Genomic DNA, 22,472 nt, shown 5'->3' with positions numbered 1-22,472 from the left:
ATGGAGAAGCCAAAAATCTTTGGGGAAATTAAACAACCAAACCATTGATCCTTATGCTGGGTCAAGACCAGAAGGCAGGTCACGTAAGAAAAACATTTGTTTCTGTTTCTCTGTTCAAGCAGGATGTCTTGAGGTTTTGTCAAGGAATACTCTAGGCTGGGAACTTTTGACCAGCGAAAGATTTTGAAGTTATGTTAATTGGGCATAAAATCATGAAGCCTGTTCAATTCATATGCTCAGTTGATATTAGTGAAGCTTTTCTATTGGGTGTGTGCTTATTTACTTTCTGCCTGACTCCATAAATTGAATTTCAAGAGATTGTTCTTATTTGATTTTGTCATTTCAGTTCCCAAACATAGTTTGGGAGAGTGTTTCAGGGGGTCTCTTTTTCTGACAACAATAAAAATAGTATTTTGAAACCATCAGTGTTTCACAGACAAGCCTGGACATATGAGACTTCATTGTCTACAGTAAAGGCCCAGTTAGTTGGGATTAATAAAACTTCATTGCTTCTGTAAGGTAAAGAAAAATTATTTTTATGTGGGTGGGTGCCCTATAGACACAAGCCACATGCCAGGCATATGACAGATCCCCTCTGGAAGTTGCACTGCCACTTCAGCTTAAGAACATCTGTGTAACATCTAGATCAGAGCAGCATCCTGTCACATCTGCACCTGTCCATGTAGACATGGATGCAGTGGGCCAGGTCATGATGTAAATCATTCTGCCTGCCTCGCCAGAGATGCATGACGCTTAATTTTGGCCAAATATGTCCCCTTCTGAGACTGGGAACTGAGTGGAGCTGTGCCAGTTCACAGCTGATGGTCTGGCTCTGAATTACTTGTTTTACAGGCGGGTAACCTAAGCTGCAAGAAAGCTGATTTATAATGAATCAGTCTCAAGCAGAGAGTGTAGCTGGTGGAGGCTGTGAATTCATTCTTGGTCTCTGGCTTTAACCCCATGCTCCCGATTAAAAGAAACAAGCAAAGTCATCTGCTCCTCAGGAGCCAGTTCTCTTCGATGTTTTTATCAATGACCTGAACACAGAAGTTGAGTCTACAGCAAGTTTGCTGATGATGCTAAATTATGAGGAGACGATGATTTCCTTGAGGGTTGAGAGGCCTAATATAGAGATCTGAATAGATTAGAGCACTGAGCAATCACCATCCGTTTGATGTTTAACCAGGACAAATACCAGATTTTGCACCTGGGACAGTGTAATCCTGCATGTATGTGTGGACCGGGGGACAAGAGGCTGGAGTGAAACCCTGCAGAGAGGGACCTGGGGTTTTTGGTTGATAGGAAGCTCAATATGAGTCAACAATGTGCCCTGACAGCCAACAGGGACACCATGGGGTGCATTAAGCATAATGTAGCTAACCAGTCAAAAAAAGTGATCGTCCCACTCAGCACTGGTGCAGCCTCACATTGATTGGTGTGCAGTTTGGGGCTCCACAATTTAAGAAGGATATAAAAATATTAGAGTGCTCCAAAAGGAGGCAACAAAGATGTTGAAAGGACTAGAGGGAAAGTCTTTAGAGATGTAGCTCAGGATACTAGGTTTGTTCTGCTTAGAGAAGAGGAGGCTCAGAGAAGACTTCATTGCTGTCTACAACCTCTTCATAAGCAGGAGCGCAGAGGGTGGTGCTGATCTCTTTTCTCTGGTGTCCAGTTGTAGGACTCGAGAAAATGGCTTAAAGCTTCATTGGGGGATGTTTAGATTGGTTATTAGGAAAAAGTTTTTCACTGTGAGGGTGGTCAAGCACTGGAACAAGTTCCCCAGGGAAGTGGTCATGGTTCAAAGCCTCTTGGTGTTCAAGAAGCATTTGGACAATGCTCTTTGATATATGGTTTGGATTGTTCTATGTGGAGTCAGAAGTTGGAATCAATAATTGTCATGGGTCCCTTCCAACTCAGAACATTTTATGATTCTATGTGCTGGTGGGGAAACAACTTTTTCCATTTTCTGGCGGCGCTTTGCCTGCAGGTGATGCACTGAGCTTTGATTCGATTACCTCCAACCCTGAAAATAGCCACATGTCAAAATCAGCTTCTGCTGCTTTCATTTGTAAGCATCTCAGTTGCATAACCCATGGAGGTTTGCCCACATTTTTGTCTTCCCCTCTTCCTCTGTCTCTCCAGTTTCAGTGTAAATTGCCTCCTCAGGTGTGCTACACAGTCCCTACATGTCAGCCTCATCTCACGTGCAATGCTCTTCCCCACAAGGGAGGATCTCCAGGACTTTAATTCCTTGTCAGCTGCCTTCTGTAATTTCCAAAATTATGTGTATCACGTATTGTAGGAGTGTTGTACAGGTCAGTTGGTATTTGTTTAGCATTTTCAATGTATGAAAGGTGCCATAAGTAATAAATATTAATTACTGGAGTGCTGCCTGATTTCTCTATGGATGCAAGAGTAATTTCTTTTCTTTCCTTTTTCTTTCCTTTGTTTGACACTCTCTTGTATTTTCAAGGTAGATAGGTGCTTTGACTTTTCATTATATTTCCTTATCATTTATATGTTCTTGACACATTTTCTTCTTCGTGGCAAATCCATAATGTCGAAATCACCATTTACCATGAAAAGACTATAGACTTACTTGCTGTAATGTATTTACTATATCTGCATTCAGTGAGAGTTTGCATTGCCATATTCAACCAAATATCTAACTAGTCTTTAACTCTTTCTGACTTTTTTCATTTTTTTGCAATTAATCCTAGTAATGAACTCATCTTTGTCATCAGTCATGTACTGGTTTTGCTACTGTCATCTGTGACATTGCTCAGAGATGAAAATGACACACCCATATCCCCATGTTAACTTTTTGTCTTTCTTTAAAAATGTATTTTATTCTTTTTTTTCCTGCCTGGATGACAGCTAGGAAAGCAGTAAGTAGTTTAGATTAATCATGGAGAGAGCGTGATGCTTCCTGGATATCTTTACATAACCTGCGATGGTCTGAAATTTGGTGTATGGTAGTCATCTCTATTCTGACATATCTTAGTTCTCTGATCTTTCAGTTTCTAAAGGACTTACCCATTCTCAGTCTTTTCTTCCCCAAACCAACTGGTTCCTAATTCCTAAATTGCTCAGCATTTTTGCTCCCTTAGGTATGTAGCCCATATGATCTACTAAGTCTTTTTAAAGGTTTTTGATGTTAGGGTTTTTTCCCAACTGTTGTTAACTTTGTTGCTATGTAATATGCTGGGATGCTTGCCTTGTTATGGTCCCCACTTCACAATCTGTGAAGTTCTTACCTAGCCTGAGAGCTTGTTAAAATGACAACTAAAGCTTCTACAACATCTGGCCAGTACTCTTCTCGCAAACTGGGATGTAGGCTCTCTGGTTTTGGTAACTAATCAATTTTAAGCACTGCTAACCTTTTTAATACCAGTTTAGATGATATCTGCACTCTATTTAATTCTTTATCTCCCAGTGCTGTAGAATTGGATTTTTGATCTGGGCAAATGTCAGAGCCTTTCATTTGTAAGGATGGATTCTTCTTAATAGTTGTATATCTCTTCTGTTTCTACATATATTTCACTTACACTTATTATTATTCAGAAGGCTTACCTTTTCCGTAATATTTGGCTACTGCATTACATATACACTAATATGTGCATTTATACATTATATATACATAATTAATGCAATAAACTGTAGTTTAATAATGCATTAGTTAAAGTGTTAAAGATTGATGTGGAATAGTTATGACTGAAAAGCATTTTCATTTCAAACCTCCCATTTCAGCAGGTTATATTTTTTCCAAAAAAAATGCCTTTTGGGCTGAATTTCCTCACAGTTGGTCTCAGCCCAGAGGAAAAAAAAAAATCTGAAAGATTGGAGAAAATCTTAAAATTAATGTTTTCTATGTTTCGAGACTTTGAAAGAAATGGTCAGATCAAAAGGGAAGGATAGTTTGTACTCTACCTTTTTGAGATCTGAATCCTCTTTGTGCACTCATCAACTCTCATTCAAGTACATCTTTCAAGTACATTCAAGTCTGCTGTTTTGTTACATTTTAGGACTAACAGAAAAACTCAGTGACCTCAGGCCAAGTGAAAATGTTTTATTTTGCTTTTGCATTGGTACTTTTTAAAGGCAATTTTGGCATTGCTGAATTTAGTGTTCTTATGTTTTAATTTGTTTCAGCAAATGGCATCGGGTCACCTGTTTTCTAAAGGAAGACATCCTGCCAGGAAAATTATTTACTTATCTGGTTCAGTTTGGTTCTCCTTTCACTAATGAACCATCACCCTGAAAAACATGAAGCAATTTTGGGATGCTTTCCTCCAGAATGACTTAGATGACCTGAACATTTGTTAGTCAAAAATGGTGTATGTCAAAAGGTTCCCTGGTACAAATGAACATGCAGAGTGGTACATGAGTGGTAACTCTTTTAGACTTAGTTAAACTCATGCCCTGTGTTGCATATTTGTGCTCTTACAGAGAAAAATAACAAAGCACAAGGGCAGACATCCAAGATGAAAGTTATAGATCTGTCTAGAAGTCAAGGGTATGCCTGAAAACTGATGCATTCTGTTTATTTTCAGGAGAATTATTAAGGCACACTTTTCCATGTGAGTCCAGCCAACATGCCTCAGCCTCAAGATACTAACATTTTTCAGTGGCATCTGGTCTTGTTTTTGCTGAAGTTAGACTTTGACCACTTCTACAAAATCCTAGTGCAATCAGAGACTAGGAAGCTTTGAAGACTAAAATCTTTCTTACCAAAAGGTGTATAAAAAGCATACACCATTTTTGTGGCCTCAGGCATGTATTTTTTAGACACTGGAGGTTGTGAAATATTAGACACTTACATCAACCTTTCTGTTTTTCCATTTGTCTTTGCTTTCCCCACACACTTGTCTTTTGACCTGATTTCAGTGGAACATAGGAGCTGTCAGTTCCAATCAGGTCACCTCGCTCAGGATTGTGCTTTTGACAGTGTTGAGTATCAGATACTTCACAGGGAGAGATGTACAAGGCAAATGAGTGCTGGAGTGCTTTTCCCTCTGATGGGCTCTCCTCTTGATCGTTAATATATAGAATAGGGTTCCCCAAACCAGAGGTTATATTTCCAAATCAAGTCATAACTCAGCAAAACTTCACTTCAAGAAGCAGAACCTGTAACAATAAGTCATTGCAATCCTGAAACTGTAAACCTAGACTTACTTTTTGATAATAGAAAAATTGGCGAAATTTTGATCTAGAGACTCCTGAATCCCAAGACACAAGATTAAATATCCCTCCCATAATTTTGTTAGCTCAAAAACTCCAAGTCTTTGGAGTTGTAATATTCAGACTCTCTTTCTTCAGAATTAAGATTGTAACCAGGGGCAATCGTTATATTCAGATTCCTGTTAGTCTCAAGGATTTTTCCATGTGACGGGCATATCAGGGGGAAGACTAGCATGATGGCTTTTCCTTCCCCTACTCACTCAGTTCAGTATCTCAAGAGGTCACTGATTCCTACACAGAGGAGAAGTTCTAGGGATTATTTGAGAAAAATCAAGGGTGGGCTGAGACTTAAATGTTCCATCACTAGTCTGCCTTGTCTATGGAAAAGTCCGTCACGCTTCAGTGTCTTTCTACCATAAAATAGATGAGATATGCTTTATGAATTACTATTGACTGCAGATCATCATACGCTGACTAAATTGTAAACATATCCCTCATTATTCTGGTTGTGTACTATTTTTGTAATGTTAATGAAGAAAAATCAAATAAAGTAGGAAATCAAGGTATATTTGATTATATTCAGCAGTTTCCCAAAGAAAGACTGTATATTAAGCAGCACTGAAGACTTTAAGAAGTCATCTGGTCGGATGAATCTGCCAGCTCTTGTGTGTATACTTCTTCTGTGGCCTCTCCATTACTGGAGTCTTGGAGCCACTGATAGCCATCTGGCAGTCTCATTTCGTTTTACCCATGTTATCCCATTACCTATTAAAGCTTCCTTTTTCTACACTTCATTGCTTAGCCACTGAACCAATGTGCCAATGAGCACATTACTCGAATCCTGCAAGACATGCCTAACAAAACACAGCTTCCTTTTCTGTAATTAATTGTGAGCTCTTGTTAATTGATTACAAGGTCTATCCACTAAAGTTTTAAAGTTGTTTTATGTCTTGAAGATAGTAACTTCTTTTAGGAAAAAATGCTTTGGCATCTATAATTTGTCTATTTATTTATTTTTAATAATTCAAATCTTGAATTTGCTTATCACACTCCAGATGTAAGCTTTGACATGCACAAGCAGCTGGTGAAGATGCTCCACACACTCTTGTTCCCCTGCCCCTGTAAGATGCAGACCACAAGTAGCTGCTGGAAGAGTTCAGCAGCCTGGTGGCATGGCAGTGTAGTGTGTTCACCTGTGTTCTCAACGCTGCACTAGCTTGATATCTGGCAGCAAAGGAAGATATAAAAAGTCTTAATAAAATCTGAAGACTTTTCCATAGGTTTTGCAAATCTTTTGAAATTGCAAGGTACCTTTGGAACGCATTTTCTCAGCTGTTATGGCTTCCCAACCTGGGTTATCCATTGTGTTTCATTAACAAGCCAGTCTATGGAGCAAAAGAAATGTATTAAGGCATACTCTGAAGAAAATCATATCATTTTCCTCGTTTTATTCTAGTTTCTTCCTACTTTATTTTTACAGTATTCACTACAGAAACATTGCATTTTAGTCAAGAGGAAAAGATATACCGTTTAAATTATCTGAATGACCAGTCAGAATAATTAAAGAGATGTGAAACATACTCTAAAGGATTAGATTAGAGTCAAGCTTGTACCCAGATAAAACTATGTATTTTTATTATCAAGACACAGGAGAGCAGCAAGAGTGAAAGAGAACAGGTACTGTGGGAATCCCAATATGTAGAGCCACTGGGAGCATCTCTAAAGAAGTATTATATTAGTGTAACAAGTAGGTTTTTTCATTGACCTGAAAAGCGCCTGCAGAGTTAATCACACTTTCTATCATGTGAGTGTTACTCAAGGAGACTTCACACCGGGGGACATTAAAGTGCTAGGAACAAACACAGTCAGGTTACAACAGAAAAAGGAGAGAGTTTCAATGGCCAGAGGAAATGTGGCAGAAACTCTAAGTGCCTTTAACACACTATTCAGGGTTAAGTGTGCCTCTTAGGTCATTCAAGTGCCTCCTCTATATTAGACCTTAATTGAGGCCAAGAATGAAGATAATGATTAAAATCTGGTCAGCGCTTAAAGATAAATAGTGCTTTTTAACATAGTGTGAGGGGCTGAATGTCCCAAATAAACAAGATTCAGAGGTGAGCAGGGGCACGTAAAGGGAATTACTAAGTGCAAAGCTTGCATTGTATGTGAAGTGAAGGGTTTTTCAGGAATATGGCATTTGTCTCTCTGTTGTTATACTTTTTTGTCCAGGCCAGTTAACAGTTTAGGAAAACAGACTGATTACTATTTGGCATATCTCTTCTTAACTGTCTCAAAATACCAGAATAAATTTATGATGCAAACCATATTGTTTGGATATTTTGGCATTTTGGTTTTTTTTTTTTTTTTTTTTTTTTTTGTTTTGTTTTGTTTTTTTTTTGTTTTGTTGTTTTTTTTTAAATTCCTGCCTGTTGGTAATTATACACCAAAAATCTGTTTGGCATGTTTTTATTTGAAGTTACAGTAAAGTAACATAAGGAAATATTTTATTTTTGCAAAAGTTTTCCCCATCTTTTATCTCACTTTGGAAGGCCTCCATTCCTGCTATTTTCCATGTGTTTGTTTATTCTCAACAAGAAAGCCCGTGAGTAATTATGAGCATCCCACTGCATAAAGTAAGCCAAGAGGCTGTTGGGAACCATTTGCTACTGACTGTTCACTTCTGCTGGAGCACAGTTTATCTGCAGCACTTCCCCTTCACACATCATTCCCCATCCAAGGATCCCAGTTTCCTTGGCCGACATGGGGAATCCAGTGTAACCCCTGTGTGATATACAGTTTGCTGATGGGAAAATTGAGTTATTGTGGATTGAAATCAACAGAAAGAGTAAATTGACCATTTTAACTGATCAAAGACAAGGTATGAATACCAGGTTATGTATTTTCATGGGGAAAAAAGGCATGTTAATGGCAGACTGCTTGAAGGCAACCTGCTGAGCAAAGTCATGGTGTCTAGGTGGCAAGGCAAAGGTGGTGCTACCTGAAGCCCTTAAGCCAAAACTATTTCCAGGTTGTGTAGGTAGTCTGCAGGAGAAGGGCACAGCAGTCCCAAGAGGACTGTTAACTCTGTTCATGCAGAGTGCTCTCAGGAGAGTGTGGTGATCAGGATGGCACAGATGGCACAGCCTGGGGGAGTCACAGAGCAAGACTTCCTTGGGAGGGGAAGACTTGAATATGAATGAATCCCCAGGCAGCCACCCCAAATCAAGGTTTATAAAATCTTTTATTCTTCCCTAGTCAGGCTCTCTCTTCGCCTGCATGACTAGGTTGAGTCTTAGAGCTCGGCCCTTGGAAGGCAAGCAAGCTAAGCTTGCTTTCTACATTTTACCTTGGGATGAATGACATAAGCATGGTTTTCTTTCCTTTCTGCCACCTGTCCTTCAAATGCCCTTTGTTTATTACATGAGAATTAGGTCTCACAAAGTGCATAAAGATGCATATCCAGTTCACTACAGGAGTCTGTCTGTGAAATATCAGCAGAGGTAATCAGTGTGGAAAAATGTCTTTTGATGGTCCACATTGAAGAAGGAAGCTGGGCTTCAGCAAGCCTAATCCTTGGGCATGTGAGGGAGCTTGTAACATAATACTTTGCTAACGCTGACTTTGCTCAGATAAACAGTGGATTTACTACACCTTGCCCTGCTCCAGTGGTGACAAATGATGTGCGTGACATCACCAGCTCTGAGTAATGTCTCTGTTAATGGGAAGCAGCTGGTCACTGGAGTAGTTCTGTTAGTGGATGTGGAGATGAAAGGTAATTAAACTTAATACATACAATATGGTCTAATACTCTACAGCATGTATTTAGATTGTGTTCTCCCCAAATATTAAAGATATTCTGTTTACTGTGGCTTCAGAAACTTAACGGGTCTGTTCATGTAACAAGAACAACTTTATCAGCCTTTCCTGTATGTGCACATTTCTTATCCAGATTTCTTTTTTCCCTAAAAAATGGTTCTCTTGACCCTAGATGATTTTCTTTATAAATAATCTCCTCCTCCTGACCAGAATGCCTACATTATTTAGTAATTATTTAGTATTTCTTTTCAGGAAAGGCTTAGAGGTAGAGAACTTTAGTAAGTTAAACACTTCCTGAACACTTGTCAGTCCTTGTCCAAATTGCTTATGGTCTGGTTTTTTTCACTTAGATAAGCCAGGTAGGTAAGGGACTGCATGGAAACAATAGGATAATGCTGATTGGCATGAAAAGCAGCAGTGATTACGGAGCTGACTGCCTTTTGTGTAACTTTTTTTATAGGTATCTTGGCACAGCAGTAATATAGTGGTGAGTGAAAAGCAGTTTAACTCTTTTTATCTGATATTCTGAATCAGGCACTGAGAAACAGGCAAACTCTGTTGTGCACATTAGAAACAGGCAGACAATTCCTACCTGCTCTTCCTCTTTGACTATGCTGCTGTGATTTTTAGAGACGGATTGGGAAAAGGGAAGTAAAAGAGCTTTGCTAGCATTTAGAGGATACAGCACTGTGGAAGGGGGTGCAGATGTGCTTATTGTCCCCTTTTTTGTAAAGATCTGGCAGCACGAGCTGTGTTTCACAAGAGACATGTCTAGACTGCTGTGGATGGAGAGGGCAACTTTTTCTTCTTTCTGATACAATTGTATTTATTCATTTCACTAGAAATAAATGTGGAATATTATTATAACCAAGTGCAGTGTTGAAGTTTTACCCTATTTTTGAGCTGCATCTGTCAAATCTGTTTCACTCTTCTTTTGGAAACCTCCTGTTTCAGGACTTGATCTATACTTGGACTTCCCAGAAATAATTAAAACCTTCTTTTCTGAGGCCTTTTGATAGCAGTTTTGGCCCTTCAAGCATGCTTTGTAGAAGTACTTTTGAGACATTGCAGAATGTCCTACAATTTTATCTCCTAGGATAGCCAGTACCATCAATAAGTTAAATATTCCTTAAAAATAACAATAAACTTACCAAAATCAAGAGGAGAGGAAAGAGAAAAGTGTCCAGATTTTATTTTCTTTCAATTGCCTGATATTTAATGTGTTTATACCCAGGCACAGTGCTATTGTCCTTTAATGTAATAAATGTGTAGCATCCTTTTTTTCTTCACTGTGCTTTTAATACTTTTGTAACCCCCTAGGGACTCAGAGAAGGGTCATGGATTGTGCGAGGAGAGAGGTTGGATGCTGCTGTCTTTTTTTCAGAGCTGTGTGCAGGTAGCAGGCAATGGCAATCTGCAGCTGATCAGCTCCAAGAGTAGTTGATTTAATAAATGGCTTGTTATAAATATTGTGGGGTCCCTTTATGATATTAGCCAGAATTCAGTATATGAAAACAATCTCAAGTTCATTCTTGCTATTCACCAGCCTGTGTAAAGTAAAATATCACTTTCAGTTCATCCTACATATGTTGCCTTTTAACTTTGTGTCCTTTTGTTCTGGTCTAATTACCTCAAGTAGATAATCAAGCTTGATTCTATAACAAACCATAGCCGGTTCAGGTTTGTCACGACTGATTTATCGACTCTGAAGACTAAGGAGTTTCAGCCTTAAGACTAAGCTAATTTCTGGCTGCAATTTAAGGTGTTAATTCTGAGCTTTAAAATCCAAATGTGATTTGGAACATGTGCCCTATGTTTTCTCTTCCAAAAGAGCAAACAGCCTGCCTTTCTGTTGTTTTTTGTTGTTGTCTGGGTGGAATTTAAGCTGGAATTAAGATAAAACAAACCCAAACCGTCCAATTCTGCATAAACAGTCTTGCATGTAATCATCATGACAAAGATTATCCTCTTGAAGGCAAAGACACTATTATATATGAATGGAAGTTTCTAGCAGAGGGCCTCGAGAGGGAACATATATCTCCATGAAGGTTCCCAGTGTATATTTCCCTATAACAAATTGCTTCAGCACTGCCTGATGGGATGGCATGTGTCTCTACACGTGTGCATGCCTTAGTAATATAAAAGTGCGGTGCTAAGAAAACAAAATGATGATAGCTAATGACTCATATACACCATTTGGTGTCCCTTAGGGACTGCCTCTCTTCCAGTGTTTTAACTCAGCAGTTGAGCTCATTGGGGACATGAGAGCTAACCATCCTTCCAACTATTCATCCAGGGATTTGAGGCCTCAAGTGCTCAGTGGAGGGCTTTTTTACCGCAGATCCTTTAACAACTGTGTACCTATCTCCCTGCCTCCTCTTTCTCCTGATCTCTAGTTTTTCATCAACAAAGCGTTAGCATAGATTTGAATGCAATCTCTGTAATGCAACAGATATCTCCTAATGGGCATTAAGGTCTCTTAGCTACCTCAAGTAGTAACAGAGGGATCCCATTATTCTAAGGATCGTGTAACTGAAACATTATCACATATCTGCATATTCTAACCACTGTTACCGTATACTGTAATTCTCCCTTCTTACTGCTAACAGGCATCAGGTGGTGGATCTAGTGATATATTCTCAGTGTTTTCTTGTTAGTATTCAAAGACAGTTTGGGATTTCACATATTTCCTAGGTTGTTTGCCTTATATTATATCAATTATTTCACATTTTCCAATGCGAAGTGGCATCTGGCCTCTGTGAGCCGTGTTGCATGAGACCCACATCTCACTAGACTTGATTACATGACCTGTTATTTGTTGCGCTTCCAAGATTTGTTTCCTCTGTAGCCTTGAGATACTGCATTTAATGCCTCATCCACATATGTATATAGTAAGCATGAACCAAGGAAGTCCTCCAGAGGACTTTTTTTATTGCTCACCATACTTTTATGATCGAAAGATGACAGCCTGTCATAGTTCTCTTTTACGGTTGTGTTATAGATTGAAAATATCAGGGAAGTCCATGTTCCTTGATGGCTGCATATAAACAGAGTTTACAGGTTTGCAAGTACTTCCCACTCTGCAAACTCATTTGGGGATTTAAAGGGTAACAAACCTGTTTTTTCTCTGGCATCAGTAAAATTCAGTAGTAAAATGTTGCTGGCCAAATATTGTGGTTGGAGCCTTGATTGTCCCCTCTGGAGTTCCATAGATGAACGTAAGAGGAAGAATGATCCCAGGGTTAGGCAGAGAGAGACCCTCCATCAATAATACAGACCAGAATAGGACCCAGTTTCCCTCTTCCACTTGCACAAGTCTGCAGAGCCAGCAGGAGTAAGATATAAATTTTTTTCCTTATGTTAGTAAAATAAAGAAAAATGAATCTGAGCGCAAAGGACCAGGCTTCATCTGTCTTTTAGATTAGAAAACCCAGAAAACAAACAAACAAAAATAGTCTTTTCCATCACATATAATTAACTCTCTCATTTAATGCCTAGGCCCACCTGCAGCCTGCACTGCCTTGGCCTCAGAGAGTGTGCACTGATAACAAATCATGCTCTGCGAGTGCAAAGGGGAGGAGAAGAGGCAGGGTCACGGCGGGCTCCTCCAAATACGTTTGCTCACCGAGCAATGAAACAAGTATTGCCCATTACTAGGAGCAGGCTGTACACCTGTGTGCTTTCTGCATGAGGCAAGATTTGTGCAGAAAAGTTATATTGCTTCTTGGATCAACTCATGTAACTGGAAAAATGTGCACCAGCCCTCCAATGGTCTGATGTAACCAGGGGACTAAAACTTTAATTATAGCAGACAGTTAAAAAGGTGAGTTCAAAGGAAGGAGTAGTTTTGCAGCACATTATAATTTTCCTCCCTTTATTAATCTTTTCATCTGCCACAGGCTTACATATCTATTCCTTTACAGAATAACCACTGTGTCACTACTTCCCTTTTAATATTCACTTCTCTTTTACAGGTGCCAACCAGCTTTTTTGTCTTCTGACTTAAAATATCTAATTAAACTCTATAAGTATATGCTCCCTACTTGTATTTATCTTGGAAGTTCACTGCTTCTATCTCAGACCTGAACATGGGCTTCTCTTTTTTTTTTTTTTCCTGACTCTGCTGGCCTGTAAACCTTGTCTTGCTTATGACTTTAGACCATTACATCTACACCAATACTATTACAAATGTGTGACATTATTCTTAAAGTAGCCCTCCAAATCCAGACCCACAGGACAACAGTCGATTTATGACTGTAAGGAAAAAAATCTCTTGTGTAAGAGGGGTAGTCTTCTTCTAAGGGCAAAATAACAATTTGAGCTAGGTTTTATACACATAAGACTGTTTTATTTCTTTATTCTTGTTCTGTGCCTCTTAGTCATTAATCTCTCCTATGGAAACTTGTCAAATACTTTTGGAAAATGAAACAAATATGCTGCATCCATACTTATTTTTCTTATTATTTATAACCAGAATGTCTTAAGAAAAGCTCCAGCTTCTCTTCCTGTGTTCTCTTCCTGTCTCCTAAATCCCTTTTGCCTCATTCAAAATGGACATTTCAGTCTGACACATTTTTCATCTTGTCCCTTTTGCAACAGTTTTCTAGTCAACAGTTTTTGTGAAGTTTTCATGTGATGAAACTCCTCAATGTGGTAAGCATGTATGAACATTCCATCTTTGTCAGTAAATGTCTTGCCTGTTGCTTGTATGCATAGCCACTCAAGAATATAACAATTTTTTTCTAATGTGATTTAACCAAAACAAGACTGTCCTAAGCCACTTCTCTAATTCACAGTAAGTTTTCCACCAAGGCTGAGTTCAAAGTTCAGTTCCTTTTTGTTACTAATTTAATGAAGTACTCCAGTAATTTCCCAGTAGTTTCTTTATCGTGAGGAAGTATGTACAAGGTTCTGCCTCCCTGTTACCGGATTTGCAACAGGAGTGCCAAAGAAAGGAGTGTGATGACAGTATGTTTCTGTCATAGCTTCTGGAAAGAGATAGGAATCTCCTTCAGGGGATGCAGAGATTACTGTGGGTGGGCTGAATCACTCTGCACCATCTTCCACCTTTTCCACAGGCCATATGAGGAGGTGAAAAGGCTCCTGTCTGAGGTGCTGTGGTTAGATGTTTTGGTGTGATATGAATCTCTCTGAATCTATAGGCAGGTCTCAGATTGGTGTTATCTTCATTTCAGCTAAAAGTGAATTTCTACAATAAGGCTGCTGCTTTGTTTCTCAGTGAACAAAGAAATTCTTCACAAAAAACTTTATCATTCCCCAATATTAGATTAGACTTGGCATGAAAGTAGATTTTTACTTCAGATTTAGAATTGAATTACAGAAAGGGTTCCTGGATTGTGTCATCTCAGGGTTGTCATGTTGTCTCAAAACAGGGAAAGGAGAGAAAAATTCAATTTTCCTGGGATCAGCCTTGCTTTGTAGATTTTAGATTATATCAGCCTTTGAATTAGGAATGTTGCTGTGGCATTTAGGCCCTTGCAAGCTGTTGTGTTCATGGGAAACTGCAGAAACTGCTAATAAACAGATGGAGGTGGGCAGAGGAGGGGTGAGGTTCCTCTCTCCCAGGAGCTCCCGCTGGACCTATGTGACAAAGCTAGAGGGAACAGGTACGGGGGTGGGGGACAAAGCTGGGCTACCAAATCCAGGCCACGGTGGTTGCTGAGAAGTTGTCAGAGAGGCACGTGAAGCTTACTGTGAAGGGCTGTCATGAGAGGCAGCCTTGCGCTCACTCATGCAGCTTGTAGGGAAAGCAATCTTTCGGTTCTGAACCCATTATTTTGTGTATTTTGTTAGTTAAGAAGTTGTGAATGATTACACATTACACATTAGCAGCGCTGTAAAATGAATGCTTTGTGTGCATGGGTAAGCTGAATGTGACTTTAGACATACGCTCCAATGCCATTTCTCCCGTAATTACATTTACGATTTAGAACTGTCTGTAAGTAGAAGAGCTTACTATGCTGATATTTACTGACAGAAAAAAATTTTCAAATCACCTTCCCAGCCAGATGTTCATAAACAAGGGTTTGACAGTTGGTCCATAAATCAAGTCAAGCATTTCATCATTGTTCTCTTAGGTGGTTCTTGCGTTTAAGCCTGTTTAGCTAAACACATACGTTTACTTAAGATGAACTGTAAAAATAACATCTGGAGATCTTTTCTCTGAAACAAAATGCCAAAGGGTCTTACACAAGGATCAAGCACATTTTATAAACTGTGGCTGGGTTTTTGGAATTCAAGCTGAATAAATGTGCTCTCAGCTTTTGAGAGGATCAAGGGCCAGTATTATTTAAATGTTCTTTTTACTTGTATGGCACTCTGCAGGGAATGTGCTCTCACCAAAGCATTCTTACATTTCTCATTCCATAATGAGTTTCTGTTTTCATCCTTGCCACCTGGGACCCTGGCAGAGCCCTGCTAGTAGCAGTGGAGTCACACTGGTGGAACTGGATGCAAAGTGCAGTCCAAAATATTTATTTTAGAATATTCTGCTCTGCAGTAGACTCCCTTCAAAGGGGAACGTCAAAGAAGGAGTTCCTGTGTGTTTTACAGTTTTATCTTTGCTTCTATCAGGCATATCTCTTTTATCCCTCTTTTTCCTTTTCAAGAGATGAGATGCTTTCTTTTTCTCCTGAAGAGGCTCTCCCTCCCCCCCCCCCTTTTTTTTTTTTTTTTCTTAGAAAATCATACTAATAAGCTGTGGTTCGCTTACCTTCTGAATCAGTGGTACTATGCATTTTAGCTTTGCTGAGTATCAGTTTGGTCACTTTGCTTTTTCATATTCAGTTCACAACATGAAGGAGAATTCTGCTGAAATTTAACAAGCCCTAGGGAAAAAGATTCAGACAAGTGCAGTCAGATTTATAAAGTGGCAGATAAAGTGGGAAAGGTTTAGCATTACTTCTGCCACATTGGGTGTTTTTTTGATGGATGGGCTATATCTCATCTGTGATTCAGAATGATGTTGAATCATGTTTTGAGGGGTACCATGACCATGGCTGTTCATGATACCATAAAACCTATAATCTGGAAATGCTGAAAAAAGTGAGTGCAAAAATAATACACACAAATTCCTGGCCTAGAACCATAGTTATTTTGTGATTTAGTTCTTAGAAACACAACCTGTTTCATAATGTGAAACTGGCATTTAATCTGAGAGACCTGACCGTTTTGAGAATTATACAAGGCAGCATGGAGCTGTTTAATGCTTAAGTGACAACAAAACATAAAGATGCTGGCCATAATTCTATCAGAAATAGTATACTTTCCTGTGAAGCTCGGACGAGTACATTCTTGATTTAAATATCTGCAACTACAGTACACGGTGTAAAACATAAATCCTCTTAGTGCTGGAACCCAGAAACCAAAGGAGCCAGTTGGAAACTGCTCTGAACAGTATATTGGTTGGGTTTAAAGTATCTCTGCTAGGGGTTTAAAGTATCTCTGCTAGGGGTTTAAAGTATCTCTGCTAGACTAGAAAGGACCTTTCCTAACCTGGTCCTTCTGTCCCATTTCAGCAGTGCAAAGAAGCTATAAAGCTGCCTAAAATGTGAAAGGCTGAAAATTCACTAGCATGGCAAAGGTGGTTGAGAGACGACACTATGTAGAGCAGGGTGGCAGGGCACATGGTCCATTAGCAGCCTTCATTAAGTACCACAGCCCCATAAAACTCAAAACTGTCCTGAGGCCACTTCAGCACAAACCAAAGCACAAGTCACTGGCAGTCCCAGGTGCTAAAAGCATCTTCTCTAAGCTGTCCAGAATACAGCTGTAGTACAGCTGAGAACATGACCTGCAGAGCTACAGTTCAGCTTGTGTGAAAAAAAAAAAAAAAAAGAAAGACCCAAATCTACTGACTCTAGTGAATTCAGCCAGCCCAGCTGCATGGGCCACATCCAGATTTTAAGCCATCTGCCCCATGCCAAGCAAGCTGATGGCACTGCCAGTCACTGTCTTTTCTCTCCTTTCCCTTCAGCAGCCCCTCAAATGCCCTTTCCTGTGCCTATTGTAGAGCAACATGGTGAGCTGAGCTGCTTCTGATGGAAAGGAGGGCAAGGGAGGGTAGGTGATACTGTCAGCTCTGACCTGCTTTCTCTTTGGTCTTGGGGTACCTGCAAGAAACTGCCATCAGGTGCTGGCTCCTCACTTATTCCTTGAAAAACTGTCTTCTGCCTCCCTAGTGAAACCGGTGTTGGGTGGTGAGCTAGCAGCCAGTTCAGAGTGGACCAGATACATCCTGGTCATGATGTATCCTACTGCAGATTATAGTCTGAAAAGTTTGTTTTCCTTCAAAACTCCTGCAGAGTGGAGGTCTTTCAAATGAAATGGCCAGCAATTGAAAAAAAAAAGCCAAAATTTCAGAACTTGGCAAACCTCTCCTAGGATCAGTATGAAAGATATTTTTCCCCATAAATGAGGAGAGAGACAAGAATAGCAAAACTTGGGGAAAATCTGCTTGCTGGCTCTGTTACTCACCGTGTTCAGTTGCTGCAAAAATCACAGGCAGAACATACGGGGCAAGACCCAATTAGCTGCTCCAGACCTGACAGGCTTTTAGGAGAATCAAGCTGCTCAGACAATGTTCTGATTTAACCACTCTGATCTCAGCAAGTGTCACAAGGTTAGATTTGTCCTCGCTAGCTAAGCTGGAAACTTTTCAGACTGAAGGCAAAAAGAGGACAGAAGTAGAAGGCAACTTTAGGTTTCAAGTTTTAAAAAGCTGGAACAAATAATTTCAAACGTTGACAATAGCCGAGATCTTTCTGCTTTAACTCTTTCCTTGGTTGCTGAGTGGAGGTGCAAACATAATCCAGTACATTCATGGAAGATATAATCCTTTGTGATTTCAGCTATTGAAGCCAAAAATAGATCTATTTTTGAGAGTTGAGTGAATATCATGTTATTCAAAGGCATAATTTGCCTGAATTTTCAGGTAGAGTTTAAAGAGAATGGCAAATATTACCGCTACAATGTGAAGACTTTTCACCTTTGAAATATTACATCCTCCCTCCAAAGTCTGGAAGGAGCTACAACCACCGAGGCAGAACACCGGATTTTTTTTAAAATTAATTAAAAAAAACCCAATTACTTTTCTCTGGATCCATTTGTGCAGCAGTTGAATTGTTCAGACTAAAATTTTCCAGAGTATTTCAGCCTCAGGCAGATATTTGATGTGTAAAATTTCAGTCCAAACTGTTAATGATTGGCAAAGCTAAAAGCAACTGACAACAGGCTGTTGTAATAGGAAGTGTCAGACAATTTTAATAATAGATGACCTTAGCAGCCCTGACTCCTGTTTCATCATTTTGAACACTTTTGTTGTCTAAGGTCTATGATATATTTCTGTGTGTGGTTTTGTCTGTATTTCTTTCTTTATTTATCTTTTATTTCTGATGTGGTCTTCCTTCAGTTAAGTTTTACATAACATGGAGTTCCATGGGAGTAATTGCTTGTTGGAATTAAGAAGTGTTTCTGCCTACCTGTTCTTAATTTACGTCTTTATTTATTACACTGAATGCCTCCCAGTTTTGTGGAGCAGAGTCCACAGAACCTGTCGGCTTACCCCCTCTGTCTAATTCATGAGCTTTGTAACGCTCCTACATAACTGCCTCTTCTCCCCAGTGAGCAATCCAAGGCTTTTTCAGCGGTGGTTCCTGTGAGCTACTTTATAATGTTCCTGATGTTACTCATTGTCCTATTTTTGCTGTGCTTTTATATTACTTGGGGAGGATGGGGTGACTTAACTCAGAACATGTTATGTCAGCTAAGAGTCTGGCTTTTCCAAGAGGCTTGCAGTATTTTTCCCATACTTTTTTCTCTTGCTCCTTACACAGGCTAACCTTTAATTGGCTTCCCAGGTCCCTTCAATGCAGTGCCACACTCCTAGATCTTTACTGCACCAGCCATTCAGCCTATCTATCCTCTGTAAAGAGCCTCATTTGGGATTTGTTAGTACTGTGCCCATCTGCCTTCCTTGTGTTTGGTTCCTCTAAAATGCCTCGATATATATGAATTTCTTTCAGGCAATCAATTGTATGTCTTTCGTGGGTTTTGCTATAGCATTATTCCCTTTCTTCTCAATACAATTATCAACATGTTACCTTCAAGCACACCACTTGTCTCAGATGGAAAGTGCTTGTTTGTTCCTGTTCTTGGTTTTCGTGTCTTTGGCCAGCTTCTGATCTGTATCAATCATGAAAAGACTTTGCCTCTCACTTCATGCCTGCAAAGTTTCTTTGACAGCCTCTTGGGAAGGACCTTATCAAAGACTTTTTGCAAGCTTAAATAACGGCACACTATTTTATGAGCGTTGCTCAAATACGCTGCATTTATTGTACATTGAACGCCAAATACAACTGCACCTTTTTCCCCAATATATTGGCATGCTGCAAGTTTTGTATGTTATTTTTATATTGCCCCACTACTAGAGATTGTAGTTTGAAACCTTTAAGAAAAATAGATACTAAAAATATATTAAGAACAATACTACCATGTATCCTTGAACTGAGAACTAACATTGCCAATTTTCATGTTGGAACATATTTTTATGGTTGACATACAAACCTCTGAAAAAAAAATGGTTTACTATAAAACTATTGACAGAACCCTAGCTGTGGAAATGTGCATGGTGAGGCAAAAGAAGCAACATTTTCTAGACCATAATGTGGATAACATTTTCTAGCCCATAAATTACAAGAAAATGCATTTTCCCTAAAAATGAAATAAAGAATCATTATAATTGGAAACAAAGTCTGTCTGACATCATTTGGTTTTATCTTTAATTTGCAAAAAAATTGGATACCTCTTGAAATAATAGAAGTCTCTTCTGGTTTTGGTGTTTATAAACCTGTGTCTTTCTTGAAAGCACTGTCAAAGAGAGTCACATGTAGAGTGTTCTGATAATAAATTGTAAATACCAAAAAGGCTAATGTAATTTCTGAATGGTGGGGTTGGTTCTGTGTGTGAGCGTGTGTGAAATTGCTATGCCTTTAGTTCACTGCTCTGAAATATTAGCAGATGAACCTTTGGTGCAGGCTGCCAGAAATTACAGATGAAATTTTCTAGCAAGATTTTAAGTTACAAGTTTTGCACACAACCACTAACATAATCTAAAATAAAATGTGTTATGCACAAGAGAGACAAAGCCTGGATTCTTCCTTAATTGGGATACAAGTTGAACTAATTTTGTGCACACAGTGTCTCACTCTGTTTCCTGAAGTATGCTGTTCATTTATAAAGACTCCTGATTTCTTTTCAAACAAGATTTTTTTTCCATGTTAAACTGGAAAATGAAGTGTGACATTGTAAGAATGTCGTCAAGATTGCTACTTTCTAAGGAAATATATAACCTTTTTTTTTCCCGCACTGAAAGGCAGCCAAGATCAATGCCTGTATTTTAAGCTATTTTGGAGTTACAAAGATGCAAGTGTTCTTGGAGAGCTTCCTTCTTCCTCTTGTAAGCATTTTTCATGTTTTTAGTCCCTTTTTTGGTGAAGAACATGATGAGAGGTTTGTGTTTGTTAGGAAATAAAAGCTAGGTTATAATAAACTCCTTGACAAGACAGAAGAGCTTTATACAAATGTTCTACGATATTTTTTTTTTTTCAGTTGATTTGGAAGTTCCTTTTTTACCCATCATTTTCACTTCTTTTCTTGAAGACTTAGAAGATGCTGTGATTGGGCTAGCTAATGGCTGGACAGAGAGCTCCAGCTGTTTGATATTTGGCACAGTATTCTCCACATGCTCAGCACCGAGTTGTTATTATTAGTTGAGGCATGCATTTCCCCTTGCTGTGAGAGACAGGAGAGATGGAAGGAGTCACTGGAGGCCAAAAGCATTAACCCAGTTCTGTGCACTGCCCTGCAGAGGTCCCAGAGTAACTTAAAAGAACCTCAAGACAATTTAACCTATCCCAGCTGGCTGCCCCTGGGCTATTTGCCAAAATCAAGGTTTATTAGTCCGCACCGTTCCATTGATAATGGCTCTTGGTACTGAGGCCCTGGGGAGCAAGGCCTGCAGAGCAGCTGGCTACTCTGACATCTCTAGCTGCTGATGTCCTTCCATGTACGAGAGATATGCCCAGATGGTGGAGAGAAGAGTTTTCTTCTCAGTGGGAGATGCAAAAGAAATGGAGATGAGCTGAAAAAGATAGTCATAATGTTATAATTATTGTACTTGTGCTGGAAAACTTTATGGTTGTGACCCAGATGTCAAAGGATGCAGAAACGTCTGTCTAAGTCTGCTGAAAGGCTGAAATAACAGCTTTCGGACATATGGATTACTCTTATTTACCTTAGCATGATGCACACTTTCCTGACACTGTTTTAATGTCAAGCCTCTCTTAAATTTGTCAATGGAATAATTACTGCACTCAAACAGCATGTTAAAGAAGGGGTATTGTTTTATTATGAAGCTAGGGATATCGCATTTGGGATTTCTCTACCAGCCATGAAGAGTACTCCAGTTATCACCATTGCTGGCCATTTGACCACTGGGTCTGACTGCCTAAAATAGGCATTTCAGAGATCTGAGAGGGCCCTTGTGCTTATAGCATCAAGATTTAAAAACAGTCAGTCAGATTTCTAGATGGAGCAGAAAGATTATCTTGAATTGCAGTGAATACATTGGGAAGTTATCAGATTTTAGAGGGGGAGACATGGTCCAGTGGAAGCCTTAGCTAATGAAGAGGTGTTTCAGAAACTATCATTCTAAATACTTTTAGCTCAAGCATGGCATTACATTCATGAACTTACCAGCTGCAGATCAAGACAATGTTAACATGTGGAAGCCTAAAACTTATATTTATTTAATCTTTTTTATTTATTTGTTTGTGATTGAGAACACAGGTCAAATCACAGGTGTTATAATGGAAAGTAAAAAAAAAATCTCCTGTCTCATAAGCAACATACTCTGTTTTTGTCTAGCATACTTTATTACCATCCCTTCTGGCAGGTGTCTAGCTAAAAACTGAGGGTGTTGCAGATAGGTAGTCCAAAGATGAGGGTGTTGCGGGTTATCCAAAGCTGGAGAAGAGGTGGTTGCCTGAGCACTGTGGCTCAGCTCCATGGTCTTTTTTGCTATTCTTCCTCTTCTGAGTGTAGAAGGCATCATACATACTTTGGATGATACTTTCCATTCTCTTGGTTTATATGACTTTCATCCCATATTCCTCAACGCAAAATGCTTGTTCTTTCAAGTCACTCATGTGATTTTACATCCTTTGTCATCTATGTCTATCTGCAAGCTCTCTCATTACCACAGCTCACTCTGTTCTTCCCCACATGGCTACCCATTTCTCAGGCCATACCTGGTTGAAACACCCATGAACTCACAAATCCTTCTGTTTTGAATGGAGATATGCTGCCCATGGTCTGAGCCTTCCGTTAGCTAAGATACCTGCTTCTGTAAAGCAATTTAATGGTTTCTCATGGTCCTGAAGAGTTGCAGTAGATAA

The 22,472-nt window shown here is 39.3% G+C and overlaps 1 protein-coding gene across 11 annotated transcripts in view; it reads left to right on the top strand.

The window, feature by feature from the left end:
• Window positions 1-22,472, top strand: part of ENOX1 (ecto-NOX disulfide-thiol exchanger 1) — a 380,057-nt gene that overhangs the window by 238,271 nt on the left and 119,314 nt on the right. The gene's annotated exons all lie outside the window — the stretch shown is intronic.

This window comes from Athene noctua, chromosome 1 (assembly GCF_965140245.1).
Source record: "Athene noctua chromosome 1, bAthNoc1.hap1.1, whole genome shotgun sequence".
In the NCBI taxonomy this organism is placed as follows: Eukaryota; Metazoa; Chordata; class Aves; order Strigiformes; family Strigidae; genus Athene; species Athene noctua.
The sequence above is the reverse complement of the archived record's forward strand: the minus strand, read 5'-3'. Positions and strand labels throughout refer to the sequence as shown.